The sequence below is a fragment of the Crassostrea angulata genome, chromosome 1 (assembly GCF_025612915.1).
Source record: "Crassostrea angulata isolate pt1a10 chromosome 1, ASM2561291v2, whole genome shotgun sequence".
NCBI lineage: Eukaryota > Metazoa > Mollusca > Bivalvia > Ostreida > Ostreidae > Magallana > Magallana angulata.
The window spans coordinates 938,871-949,768 of record NC_069111.1 but is presented as its reverse complement, the minus strand read 5'-3'; the positions used below and the strand labels follow the sequence as shown (position 1 = coordinate 949,768).

The 10,898-nt window shown below is 34.1% G+C and overlaps 1 pseudogene; it reads right to left on the bottom strand.

The window, feature by feature from the left end:
• Window positions 1-1,293: 1,293 nt before the first annotated feature.
• Window positions 1,294-9,905, bottom strand: LOC128179216 (twitchin-like; annotated as a pseudogene).
• Window positions 9,906-10,898: the final 993 nt, after the last annotated feature.

The window sequence follows — 10,898 nt, the reverse complement described above, 5'->3', positions numbered from 1 at the left end:
AATTGTAATGTTCCTCCATTAGAAAGATATGGACCTAAATGATTGCAAAGACAGACGGACAGACAAGGTGATTCCTATATCCCCAAAACTTTATTATACCAACAAATTATTATAAATAAATGCATTTCTTTACTAGTTTTAAAAAGAATGACCTAAAAAGAAATCAAAACAAAAATCACACTAAATGGCAAAATACAACTTTAATAACATTTCTTTTATCAACAAGAGCTAATTGAACACTAAGCATAGCAAATTCATTCTTAATATAAAATACTAGTAGATAACATTGACTGAATTCATTTACCGTAATTAACAATAGCGTAGCCAACTACGCTCTTGCTGTAGATCTTTATCATTCCAAATTCACCTTCATTTTAACTTCATGTACATGCAAAACAGAGCATGAAATGGTTAAATCCTTAAGGATATTGTACATATATGTAGTAAATATTTCATATGGAAAGATCATTAAATACATGTATATAACAGCTAAGATCTGGCATTATTTTCATCAATTTTTTAGCATTAATGTCACTAGGCAGTCCAACATGATATACATGAGACACCAAGTCTGTCACTATAAAAAGGCTTTTATCAGGTTTATGTGTATCATGAAGGCCAACAGCTGAGCTTACAGCTTTATGTTACTTGTCATAAAAATTTCTTCATAAGACAACCACTATTACAATGAATATTCAAAATCATTATAAAGATACTAAAAATTACTTTTAAAGCAAAAGCAAAAGCTCCTCTGTCTCTCTCTCTAGAAAACTAACAAGTAAATCAATGCACATATACTACATATCTGATCTGTCTCTAGTTCTGAATATTATAAAATTTCTTTTCATTATAGAAACAAGTTAATTTACACTAAACACTTCATACATTTCATTTTTGAATCCTACTGTTTAAGTAGCTTCAAGTTTGTATTTCTAACAAATTCTTTGACTTGTTTCCAGGTTCAATTTTTCAAACTCTCTTCTTTTTGAAGAGCCAGGTCACAGTCATGTTTTTTGGCAGGGTCCTTAGATTTAAAAACTGGCCCATTTGCCTCTTAACTGCTGCTTTCTCAGCTGCTGTTCATTAGGTTTTCTTTTTCCACTTATTCTTTTAAAACCTGGAAGTAACACAACAAATTACAACTTACAAGTTCAACTGCCTTAATCAAATAACATATTGACATAAAACCCAGCTTCAAAAATACATAAACATGCATTACTCTCTGCGTGGCTATTTTGTATGGCAGAAGCTTATACTTTAGTTTTTTGTTTACTTTCTGTTTTAATTCAGACAAATACCTCTTTGCTTTTTAAGTTCTTTGCTTGGGGGATCTTCTTTATCTCCAGTTCCAAACACCATTTCTAGACAATCTTAAAACAAAATCATAAGAAACCGTAGCTGGTGATGTCTGGGGTCACTTTGGTGACTGCAGACCAGGATCCATTATTAGGGTCCCTCATTTCAATATAGTAAGCTGTTAGAGGAGATCTGCCATCATTCTTGCTGGGTTTCCAGGCTAACACCAAAGAGGTTTTCTGAATGTCTGAGAGTATGACTGGACCAACTGGTGGTGACGGTTTTTCTGAAAATGCACATAAAATACACTTTTTATATGCATTTGAAAAGAAATCTCAACAACAGAAAAAAATCAAAGTACTCAAAATACATGATGTGTATTGAAAACGTTTTCATGAAATGGCATTGTTACAGACTAAATAAACCCAGTGCTTTTGATGGCAGAGTCAGGCAGACCTAATCAAAGATCATGTAAATACAAAAATTTGGTTAGCCTTATTCGTACACCAAGCTTTGTAAATACAGTGTATGAAGTGCTTAAACAATGAGTTTTAGCTCAAGTTTACCTGGAGGTCTCTTTGGAACAAGAGACGTGTCCAGTTCACAGGTTTTTTCCTTGTCCGTTCTGGTTCAGGGCAGTTATAGAAAAGAAATACTCTTGGTCTTCATCAAGTTTGGGGACCTTGTAAGATGTCTCAATGGCCTTTAGAGTGGCTACCTCCTCCCAGTCACCATCAGAGCCTCTCTTCTGCTTCACCACATACCCTGTCATCTTGGAGCCTCCATCTGAAGACAGTGATTTCCAATCCAGTGTCACAAAATCGGGACCAAGTTTAGACACTTTGACTTGTCTTGGTGAAGATAGAACATCTAAAGAGAAACAAAGATATTTAACCAGTAATCATACATTATCTTACACACTTAAGCATACATTTCAACATATGTAAGCTCTTACCTATCTTCCTCTTAAGTCTCACAGGTTCTTTGGTCTCTAGTGGTGAGACTTGTCCCTCCTCATTAACAGCAGAAACCCTGAACAGATAGTCAATGAGGTCTTTGGGAGAGTATTTGGTGGTGTTGTCATCCATCTTGGCCACTTTGCTCCATCTTGCGCTGGTGCTAGGTCTGGACTCAATAACATAGCCTGTGACTGGAGAACCGTTATCTTTTGTTGTTGGCTTCCATTCAAGTCAGCAGATGAAGCAGTGAGATTGGACACACTGAATGGTCCCTTAGGGGCAGATGGTTTGTCTAAAACAACAAGAAATCTGTGAGTCAATACACTGTACTCACTAGTTATACCCCACCCTGATGTGAATATAAAAAATAAACACAGTCATAATGTAACAGAAAGTGGACATTAGATGTGCTAAAAAATGAATCCCATTAAATGGAATGCCTACCACTATAAACAAAGAGTACATGTGTTAAAATCTCTCGCATCTGCAATGAGCAATTTCTGAGAAAACTGTAATGACAATTTATTTTAAATTCAAGTCTAAGAATACGTTTGTCATTTTATAGGAAAGTGACATCTAATTTGTAAAAAAACGACTCCCACCATACATGTATGTCATATGCCTATACAATGAGTGTTAAAATCTCAAGCAACTGTATAAATAATAGTTGCCAATTTAAGAAGAATGTGACAGAAATTTGTTACCAACATACAGATGAACAAACAGACCCAGATGGATAAAACAGTATATCCCCCTCTCGTTTGAATTAGGGGCATCTCACTGGTTAGTAAATAAATTAAAAAGTAAAACAATACGAAAAAACCAATAATTCTGCAAAAAATGCAGATGTTCCTAGAATATAAAAACATAGGTAATCACAGATTAAAAAGCTCACCGAGACGAGGCATCATGCACCCTTATGAGACATCACCTTTATGAGACCACCTTTATCATATTATATGAAAATCATACTTTATGATCTTGGATATTCATGGATTAAGAAATAAAGTACCAGTTTTCATGTTGTTTTGAAATATAAAAGCCGAGGCGCTAGCCGAGGCTTTTATATTTCAAACAACATTTCGAGACTGAGGAGGTTATCCTGCAACATTCACGAAAACAAGAACTTTATTTCTATTCTACTAACAGCCCAGTATTTCTACAGATCGTTTCTCCTATAGAGAGATGATCTAGGTCATTTTGACGGCTGTTCCGTGTAACCCCAACGGTTTTGTTAGTAATGTTTACATGTGTATCGATCAAAGGAATCACATGCAAACGACAGACTTTTTCTTAGGATTTTAATACTCTTGAAGTTCACTTATTTATTAAATATCTTTGAATCACATTCCTAATATTTTAAGGGCAATTTAATACGATTATTACTACTACACGTTATATATTTTATGTAAAAACACGCAGTGAAAATGTGCCAGGGAGGTCCTAGGAACAGCCGCATTAAAAATAAAGATTTGAGGCAATACACATTGTTTTGACTGGAACTAACACCTGAAATTGACATGGTTTTAAAACTTTTTACGGTTTGAAGTTGTACTTCCATGATCAGTGCGAGACAAATAGGTATTTCTGATCTGATAATTTACTGATGACGTTCGTGGTATATTGAAGAATAATGTCCGCTGCATCTCTTTGATCTCGGCAATAACTGTAGTAGAATGTATCATAAAATACAATACTATACAGAACAATATCATGATACAATATCATATCATAAAATATCAAAAAAATTGATACAATATTATATTGTATCAAATAACTTTTTACAATATAACATATGATATATTGTATCACATTAAACAATAGTGTTTTATATCATACAATACTTAATCATAGGAATCATATGTTATATCATTTAACAACAACCTCATCTTTCTATCAAGCTGGTTTACTTGAGGTAGGAGATTTCTTTAACATCGTTGATAATGGAGATCAGGCTCTGCATCTGAAGCAACCTCTGCGTTTCATTTATAATATAGTTAAATCAACTATGCAAGCTATCATCTATTACACATGTTACCTGTTCCAAAAAACTACACCTCATCCAGCATCCGTAACCTAAGGCTCAGATTCAGCATTCAAGCCTGTCAGGTGCATCAGTATCATAAGACGCATCACCCATGCAAGTTTGGTGAAGTTAGGACCAGTAATAACTAAGATATCATCATCAGAGGGCACCAGCAATTAAAACCTTAACCTAGCTCCTCCAGCATCCGCAACCTAAGGCTCAGATTCAGCATTCATGCCTATCATGTGCATCTGTATTATAAGACGCCATTCATTCAAGTTTGGTGAAGTTAGGACCTGTAATAACTAAGATATATTTTTTAGCATCCTTGATAATGGAGATCAAGCTCTGCATCTGAAGCTTCCTCTGCGATTCTTTCATATTACAGTTTAATCAACTATATAAGTTTGAAATAGTACTATTATCTATGTAACATGTGACCTGTTAAAAAAAACTTAACCTTATCCAGCATCCGAAACCTATGGCTAGACAGACTCAGCATTGATCAAGCCTGTCCCGTGCATCAGTATCATAAAACGCACCATCCATGGAAGTCTGGTGAAGTTAGGACAAGTAATAACCAATATATCATCATCAGAGGGCACCTGTTTCAAGAACTTTAACCAGCTTTTAAAACCTTAACCTCCTCCAGCATCCGAAACCTATGGCTCAGATTCAGCATTCAAGCCAATCAGGTGCATCAGTATAATAAGACGCAGCATCCACACAAGTTTGATGAAGTTATGACTATAGGCGTAGCTAAGACATAACATTAGAGGGCACCTGCTCAAAAAACTTTAACCAGCTCCAAAAACCTTAACCTCCTCAAGCATCCGAAACCTATGGCTCAGATTCAGCATTCAAGCCTGTCAGGTGCATCAGTATCATAAGACGCACCAACCATACAAGTTTGGTGAAGTAAGGACCAGTAGTAACTAAGAAATTATCTTCAGAGGGCACCTGCAACAAAAACTTTAACCAGCTCTTAAAACCTTAACCACTTCCAGCATCCGAAACCTATAGCTCAGATTCAGAACTCAAGCCTGTCTGGTGCATCAGTATCATAAGACACACCATCCATGCAAGTTTGGTGAAGTTAGGACCAGGAGTAACTTATATATTGCTATCAAAGGGCACCTGCAACAAAAACTTTAACCTGCTCCAAAAACCTTAACCTCCTTCAGCATCTGTAATTTAGGACCCAAATTCAGCATCCGAGTCTTTCAGGTCCATAAGTAGGTCAATATGCATCATCCATGCAAGTTTAGTGAAGTAATAGCTTAGATACAGGACCTGCAACAAAAACTTTGACCAGGTCCGGACGCCGACGCCGGGGGTATAGCATAAGCTCCTCTTGACTTCGTCTCGGTGAGCTAAAAAGGAATGTTGTCAGTAATAAAGACCACTGTAATATTACAATTTAAGCTAGACTTACTAGGTTTTGTTTTCTCCTAAATAAATTGATTTGCATTCAATGAATAATACAAAATCTGACTATTTATTTTTAAAGAATATGCCGGACACCAGCTTCCTTGTGATGGAGGATTTACCTATAAGTTATCAAAATCCAACTTTTAAAAGCAAATTTTCACTGTACCTTAGAATTCCATGGATAAGGCTTGAGTCCATAGTCATATAATAGCTCTTCTCCCTCATGTATATTTCTGTTGTGAATAATAGTAAAATTTGATAGTCAACTAAAGTTTTGTAACCAATTACTTTAATTTATTTAAATAAGTACATTTCATTATACACTTGTTGACAGGGTATAACATGTATAAGGACAATAGGGGTGAAATATCATGATACAAATGCATTACAATTCACGACAAAATTAATTTTGATATTCGGTTCATTCTAGATCAATTTCGATTTAATTCAATTCAAATTTAGTGAACTTATTTCTGTTTAAGACATTCATTATGATTGGTTACTGTTTGTCAAATAATTAATACAATCAAATTTCATGCAACATAATGCCCCTTTAGAATGGACATCAATGTTACTACACATACTATAATTTACCGATAAAAAAATTTAATTGATATATTGTTAACATTTTAATTGTTACCACATTGGACCAGTTTGAAATGATATCAAAATACCATAACATATGGAAGACATAGCATCTTCGCTAGCCAAATGTCGGATTCATTATTCTCATCTCCCCCTGGGCAGATTTAGCCAACTTCAACATAACTTGCTTATTAATAATGAATTTCAGGGCATCCAATCAAATTGTTCATTTTATTCAGCTTATTCACAGTAACGGCGGCGCAAAGTGATACTTGCTTTTATTGCACGAATCCAGAAAAATTAGTTTGAGGAAGATATATATATACATTTGGCAGTTTTTACCATGTATCTCAAGTTATCTATTACTTCCTGCACCTACAGGATGAGCTGAAGAGAAATTTATTTTCGGTATTTGTTGTGACATACTTTAAAGTGATGCTGTATTGCTGTTGCCATTATAAACACAACTGTGTTTTTTCAAGAGCAATAAATAACTCAAAAGAACCGCTATATGGCATTATATGAATTAAACTAAATCTGCCAAGGGGGAGATGAGAATTTTAAACCAGATAGTTAACATTTAAGATATTCTTAAAATGAAGAAATTAAATCTCAATAAAACATTATTTTGCTATAAAACAACGAAATTTCAACCCCACAAAAATTTGTGCTTCAACAATATACAGAGCCTGTTTCCATATATGTTTACTCAATATGTTTACCAAATTGAGAAATACCACAGTTATAAGAAATCTTTTCAGTGAAACTTATATAATGTACATGACAGAATAATGTTGATAATGTATTGAAAAAATATTTTTTTTGTTTTCATTTTCTCCTCCTATGGGACTTAAAACTTTTGAGTTCATAAACTTAAAAATAACTAGAGGTACTGTGAGCAAGCTCACAATTGATACCCCCCACTAAGAAAATCATAACTCATGTATTTTTTCTATTATAGAACACATTGGATGAATCTATTTCACTATCCATTTTCTATACATAACAATTGCTCTATTTTTTAATAAAACTGTTAATACTAATACGAGTACACAAACCAATTTCTATTCTTTAAATATAAACATTTCGAATTATAAGTATACTGAGCCCGATTTTTTTTTAAAACAATGACCTTGAACTTCTTCAATTGACCTTGGGTCAAGGTCATGACACACCTTCAGACTATAAGCAATCTTGATCTGAATTAAAAACTTCTTATATTTGTCCATTAAAAAGATATAGACTGGACATGAATTTTGTACTTTTTCTGCCAGTGACCTTGGCCTTGCCCAAATGACCTTGGGTCAAGGACATGACACACCCTTAGGTCATAAGCAATCTTTGTGTGAAGTAAGAACTTCTAATGTTTCTCCATTAAAAAGATATGGACCGGACACGAATTTTGATTTTTTTCTGCCAGTGACCTTGACTTTGCCCAAATGACATTGGGTCAAGGTCATGACACACCCTTAGGTCATAAGCAATATTTGTGTGAAGTAAGAACTTCCAATGTTTCTCCATTAAAAAGATATGGACCGGACACGAATTTTGAACTTTTTCTGCCAGTGACCTTGACCTTGCCCGAATGGCCTTGGATCAGGGTCATGACACACCCTTAGGTCATAAGCAATATTTGTGTGAAGTAAGAACCTCCAATGTTTCTCCATTAAAAAGATATGGACCGGACATGAATTTTGAACTTTTTCTGCCAGTGACCTTGACCTTGCCCAAATGACCTTGGGTCAAGGTCATGACACACCCTTAGGTCATAAGCAATATTTGTGTGAAGTAAGAACTTCCAATGTTTCTCCATAAGAAAGATATGGACCGGACACGAATTGAACAGACAGACGGACAGACGGACGGACGGACAGACGGACGGACGGACAAGGTGATTCCTATATACCCCCCCCAAACTTCGTTTGCGGGGGGTATAAAAAAAATGTTGGCCTAATCATGATAATTAATTCAGTACCAGTAAGCCTAGTACACGGTAAACAGGCAAAATTATTTTGTAAATACCTGGTTCCAAAAAGACATAGCACTTCCCCTATTAATTTCATTTTGCAGTTGATCTCTTTCTTGCTCCCATGGTTCACAAGCCTTCCCAATCTACCATCTTCTTCTGATGCATCAACACTATAAATGACCGAGTTAAATTAATTGCTTCCATTAATAAAAGATTCATACTAAAATATATGTTTATAATAATACAATAACTCATTTTCTTTAGTAAAAAGTTGGATAGAGCCTTTGTTTAAATCAAAGAAATAAAAATAATATAGGCTTGTGTAAACTATTATAGATTAATTTTTTTAAGACATGTTAAAAATTTAAAAATATATACATCTATCAGACATGCATGTTAGGCCTTACAGTACTTAAGTACTGTAAGGTCTAACATGCATTTCAGATAGATGACAATGTTTTTATATTTTTTCTTTCTCTGTCACACAAACAAGTAGCAAGTGCATGCAAATAATTCCTGGTTATTGTATTATATATAAACATAGTACTGCACAACACACTCTCATTAATTATTATAATATTATGCAGACTGTTGTATACTAGTAGTTGTGATGTTTCTTCATGTATGTGATGAGGAGTAAATTTTAGTGTATTAGTTGTAATTATTATAGTGATTTTAGAATGCGTTATTCAGACAATTCAAGCTGTACGTGTTAGGGTAATTAAGAATGAAGCAAATTACCGTCTAGAGTGGTCAAGTTTTATGAGTTAGCTTTTGATAATCCGAGCCTTGCATGGGTGCTATTGTTTGCAGAATGTCCTGCCATTTTTAATTTCAAGCGTTTTTTCAACGTTGATGTAATAAACAGACTTGTCCAAACGTTTCTCTGACTTAATTTTTAAAAAATAGATGATCTGAAAAAAAAAACGAAAATTGAACACCCTCACTGAAAAATGGCAAAAAAAAAGTTTTGAGATGGCAGTATTTTTCAGGGTTGGTTAGGAAAGCGGAAACAAACCTATTTTTTCTTTAGGCCCTTTAAGATTTTTATAGAGTTAGAGTGATGTAGAAATGGAACTAGTTTATCAATATATAGATTAATTGAAGCTATAATGATCTGAGATAGTCATCAATTGGAGCCAGAGTAGTATAACAGAGAGGGGATTTTTATTTAGGATTCAAACAGTGCACAGGAATAAAGTATGTAATTTGACTTCCCTCTGGGATGATGTAAAAAAAGTTGTAAATAGATTCATTTGTCTTTGCGAGATTCAGTGATGGAAAAATATGTTTTAAATTAATTACCATAAGAGAAATGACAGCTATCTCTGTGACAACATTATTAAGTCCATACAAATAATTAGTACAAGCTAGGTGTTCACTTTTCTAAAATCTTTGAATGTTGAATTTTCCAACTGCTGGAACCCTTGACTACCACCATAAAACCAGCTACATGTGTTTAGCAAAACTTGATTAAGCCATGGCCTGCAGGCATTAAACCAATATCCATATATTTAGGTACGTAAGAAAACAAAAAAGTATTTCATGAGAATCTAGACACTTACCACAAATCTCTGTAAACAAAATCTGTAGCCAGATGAGAACCCTTCTTCCAAGTTCTCACCTTCCTTCTTTGTTATCATTAACCTTTCCTGTATACACTAACAAAAAGTCGCCTGCATTTCTGCGGACAGTTGTTCTGACTCCTCTGCCTATAATACATAATATAAGCGTACAGGAAGCTACATGGAAATTATAAAGAAATTGTTGATTTCAATTTACATGTTATTGTCATATGTACATGTATATACTACATGTATTAGATGAATTGCACTGATATCATGTGAAAGAATTTGTACATATGAAAATTTTTGTATTTTTGCAGAACAGTATATATATAGCTCCACGTGAAATTCAGGTTGACAGACCGTAGAGCTACAGTTCCACCCATGCAAAAATTGTATATTTATTGCACACAAAAAGTTCCACATGGTTTTGGACTATTTAAACTAATTTAGGAACATCTTCTGTGAAAATTTTAATACCGAAAATGTTCTTCCACAATGATGAATCCACAGTAGTCACTAGTCAACTGAATTTTTTATTCAATATTACATGTACTTCCTTGGAAAATGAAGTTCCTTGGTTTTAAATTTAATGTATATATATTTGTGCAGCTATCAGCGGGCCATATAGCAGAATTTATTGATAATATGGAGTAATACCTGTTGATAACCATGAAGCAAGCGAAAGTATTAGGATTCATGAAATATTTAACTCACAATAGAAGAATAATACCAACTAGAGCAAAGCTCGTTGCAAAGCAACGAGTGGGTCTTCCGTTAATGTAGGAAGCAAAGCTGGAAGTTCCTGTAAGAAGCAGAGCTCTTAAACCAATAACAAGAGTGAATTAAATAAAAAGATGAAAAAAATCGAATAATTCCTGGTACGACTTAACAAAACCCGAATGATTTGAAGTACGAATTAACAAAAACCTTTTCGATTTCAAAAACGACTTAACAAAAAAAATCCGAATGTGTTCAAGTACGACTTAACAATTATTTTTGGTACGAGTTAATTTAACTTTTAACTTTATGCTATTTTTTAAACCAAGAACGTGGAATCAAAATTT